A 4621-nucleotide genomic window follows, 5' to 3' on the forward strand; every position below is an offset into this window, starting at 1 on the left:
AACTCAATGCCAAGATGAGCAAGGCAGCTTGTTTTCACAGCTGTCACTGCTGTTCTAGTGCTTGAGGATTTGGGGCAGGGTCTGGGTTCAGGGACATAGCTAGGCTACAACTTAGACGTCTGACATACGGCTCCTCTCCTTAACACACAGCTCCCACTTGTGAGCTGCCCACAGCAGTGCATGCCGCCCTGTCACATCACTGAACACATTGCTTGACCTGGGGGAGCTCTCTGGGCAAAAGGCAGGACCAAGAGCATTGCCAGGTCCAGCTTTGCCCCCACGAAGAGAAGCCTGGAGCTCTCCTAGGTGCTGGATATTTTCCTTTAATTGTTATTGGTCTCCTTCTTCCTGGTCCCACCCCTCTTCCAGCCTAGTCAGGGGCTCAGGCCAGATCTTCCTCCCACAGGTCCCCTGCCCAGTGTCCGATAAGTCTATCTCTTCAGTTGGGCTCTCTAGCAACTGATCAAAGTGCACCCTGGAAGCTACTTTGACACCCACCCCCACCTCACAGTAGGCTTTGCATGTTTCTAGACTCTTTTTTTGGCTAATAGTGTGATGGTTAAAAGGGAGTTCTGGCTCTGAACTCAGACAGACCAGGGTTAGAGTGCCTTGGACTTCTGTGGGAACACTGCCAAGCTCTGTACCAACGTGAGTCCTAGTTCCCACAGCACGAAATGGAGATATGAGCAAGATATGAGATAATGTATGGGAAAATATAGAGCATGGGGCCTGGAACTTGGTAAATGGCAGTTATTATGATTATCCCTAGCTCATTCTAATGATGCTCACTGACTGCTTTCTGATTTCCTGCACCTTTTCATTTCAGTTCGCGGTGGAGCACAGCCTCCTGCCCATTCCCCATGAGGTTTTGAAGGGTAACGGGAGGCACTAACATGTGGCAGGTCCAGGCCTACTCATACTAACAATCCCCAGCTTCCCAATGTAGGCTGGTCTAGGTCAGTCCAAGCCACCCTAAATGTGCCATTTGCTTCCTCCCCTGTTTTGTAAATACACCCAGCCAGCTTTGTTTTACATTGGCTATGTGGAGGTTGGCCTTGTGTCTACATAAGTGAGGGAAGGGTAGGGCTTCTCTCTTCTCTCTAACTGTTCCATTCAGCCCAGCATGGAGCCCCTTCAGGCACTGTGCTAGGCAGAGAAATATTTACTAAGTGCCTATAAGTGCTGGGAGATGCTGGGAGTCAGAGCATTCTAGATGGAGAGGGATAACAGATGGGAAAGTCACCCACAAGATGCTGCAGGACTTGAGGCAAAGAGGAAGGTCATTTCCAGAGTGCTTAGTGATTTAACTATACAAATAATAGGCGACATATTACCAACTTTCAGCCTTCAGACAGGTGTGTGCTTTATCTAAGAAAAAGAATGGAACCTTTGGGACGCTTGGGTGGCTCAGTTGGTTAAGCATCTGCCTTCAGCTCAGGTCAGGATCCCAGGGTCCGGCTCCCTCCTTGCTCAGTGGGGAGCCTGCTTCTCCCTCTGGCTGTGGCTCCCCCTGCTTGTGTTCCTTCTCTCTCTTTCTGACAAATGAATAAAATCTTTTTTAAAAATAATAAAAAAAATTAAAAAGAAAAAGAATGGAAACTTTGAATCCTTTATAGAGGAAAAGGGCTCCAAATTCCTAAATATCAAAACCATACAAAAACAAGTCTGTCTCCATGGGTGAAAAAATCCTCAATCAATCAATTCTGTCAGAACAATTAGAAATGATCACAGTCAGATGGATTGTTTTCTGGTCAATGGTATTTGGCCAAACCAACCAGAATGAAATCAAGCAGCTGGCAATCCCATTGATTGTACCATCACAGGTCATTTTCTAGTCCAAAAAAATGACCTCCACATGAGCAATTCAGGCATGTAATAACAACACAGACTGTCGCTTCTCTACAGTAGTTATCACTTTAGATAACTCTTTGGCTTGATTTAGTTGCCCCGTGTAACACAATGTATATTTATTCAGATTATTTGGCGTTCTCTATTTCAATTAACTCCAGACAGGTCCCCTTCAAAGGTAAAAGGCAGAGAGTATAAGTGTATTTACCCACATTAACCAAATTGGCAGGTAGTCAGGCAAACAGAACCATGGCAACATCTGTCTAGAAAGCTGCCCAGAGCTCCGGAGCCAGGAGGGTGATTTGAATCCGGTGGAGATAAGGGCATAACCTTGACTGTAATTCATAGTTGTCAGGGAAATGGCAGAACTGGGGAGGCGCCTTATTCTTGCTGAAAGCAGAAGCCATTAACGTGGGGAAGTCATTAGCATTGATTGAGATAGGTACAGTATATCCTGGGACCACGTGCAGCCCCCTTATCAGGAAATGGTTTCCAAGGGTCACCAATCCTAGGAAGCTCAGGTTGCTGGGACTCGTGTGGAACACAGTACATCTGTACATGAACCTGACGGCTAAAAGGCTGCAGGAAGCATTCATTAGATGGGGCCCTGAACTGGACCGGGTGCCCAGAAGGAGAGTTAAACGACCTGATCACAAGGTCTCTCCCTCTGTCTCTTTCTCCCTCCCGCCTCCCCCATTCCACAAGCTTCTCCCTACTAACAGCAATCTACAGAAGTGATCAATTTCTTAAAATTAAAAGGAGACATGTGTTCTTTCAGTGGTGGAAATTAGGTTTCCAAAGGGGTGCCTGGCTGGCTCAGTCAGTAGGGCATGCGACTCTTGATCTCGGGGTTGAGAATTCAAGCCCCACCTTGGGCATAGATCTTATTGTACATTAAAAAAAAAGAAAGGTTTTGGCGTGCCTGGGTGGCTCAGTGGGTTAAGCCTCTCAGGTCATGATCTCGGGGTCCTGGGATTGAGTCCTGCATCGGGCTCTCTGCTCAGCGGGGAGCCTGCTTCCCCCTCTCTCTCTGCCTGCCTCTCTGCCTACTTGTGCTCTCTCTCTCTGTGTCAAATAAATAAATAAAATCTTTTTAAAAATTAAAAAAAAATAGTTTTCCAGGGGCACCGAGCTGGCTCAGTCAGTGAGGCAGGCGAGTCTTGATCTTGGGGTTGTGGGTTCCAGCCTCTTGTTGGGTGTAGAGATTGCTTAAAAATAGAATCTTTAAAAAAATTAGGTTTCCAGAAGTAATTCTAATAGAAAGAATGTCAAACTCCCCTTTTTTGGAACAGGTTTCAGGCTGAGACCAGGAACTTAAGTGTTTCTCCAGAGTTCTTCATTTTGCTCTGGAATGATTTAGTCACTACATAATACATGGCCACTAGTGTTTTTAGCTACGGCCCTGGTCAGGACCTGCTTATAACAATCCTTTATTTTAGCCGCCGCCAAGAAAAGGTCCATTCTAGATAAGAGACCAAATTAGTACACATTTTCATCTTGCTTTCCTTGAATATTTCTCCTCTCACCAGCAATATTCAAGAGGTCCAAATACTCTGCATCTTTGTCAGCATGTTGATAGTATCAGTTTTGGTTTTGCTTTGTCTCTATTTTAACCAACCTGATCGGGTATGCAGTGGAATCTCACTGTGGCTTTAATTTGCATTTCCCTCATGACTAATGAGGTTGAGCATCTTTTCATATGCATGTTTGCCAGCATTATGCCTGGCACATAATAATTGCTCCCTGCCAAGATTTCAGGTGTTTTTTTTTTTTTTTTACCCTCTTCTTTCCAAATGCATGATTTTAACAGAGGCCACCAAGAGACAAGATCTTCACCTCCCTGCTGGGGGAGGTTTAAGTAGCTGTCACGTGCTGTAGGAGGAAGGCAGGGGGGAGTTAGGAAGACAAAGGGGTGTCTTTGGGAACTTCTCACACACCACACTACGTAAGTTGAACACAGACTTCTGGTAGTGAGAATTGTCCTAATTCTAGAAATGCTTTGTATGGTGACTAACATAATATAATTTAAAAAATTATTTAAAACAATTAAAAAATAAAAACACTTTTCAATACTAAAAATTCTTTTCAATTCTAACTTCTCTGGATTATGCGCACGCACACGCACACAGCAGTTTTCTCTTTTTAATTAAACAGTTGTTTCTGTGAATTGTATCCTACAGGTAGACAGCTGGATTGGAAGCTGGCTATAACCAGCCACTGCAGAGTTGCCCATGCCGTGGCTGGCTGCATTATTACACTTATGATTCATATAAAATAAGATGAGAACATTCACTTATCTTTACAGCCCCCCTTCACGCTCTGAAATCAAGTCTCTACAGTTCCTCATTTCTTTTGCTGCTTAACAAGAAAAAAGCAACTTGATTCTTGAAGGCTGAAACCTAATTGCATTTTGACTCACTCAATATTAACTAAAACAAGTTAAAACTAGGCTAGACATGGGGGGATGGAATTTAATGAAATATGAGACAAGATCTCAACCCCAGGAGGGCAATTTGTGGTCCTATACCTTGGGTTTATTTCAGGAAACAGCTGAAAATTCCTTGTAGTCCAGACTTGGTGCATGGGGCCTAGACACGAGAGGCAAGGCATCTTAAAAAAAAAAAAAAAAAAAAGGCTTTTTCTTTTCTTTCTGAACACAAAGTTTCCTTTGGTCCCCGACTCACTTTTTAACAGCATTCTCAGCTTGTGCTCAACTGTTTCCTGTTCACATTTTCCAAATGCCCTTGTTTATTATTCTCTTCCTTAAAAAAAG

Source organism: Enhydra lutris, unplaced genomic scaffold (genome assembly GCF_002288905.1).
Source record: "Enhydra lutris kenyoni isolate GAN:26980312 unplaced genomic scaffold, ASM228890v2 scaffoldscaffold101, whole genome shotgun sequence".
Taxonomy (NCBI): Eukaryota; Metazoa; Chordata; class Mammalia; order Carnivora; family Mustelidae; genus Enhydra; species Enhydra lutris.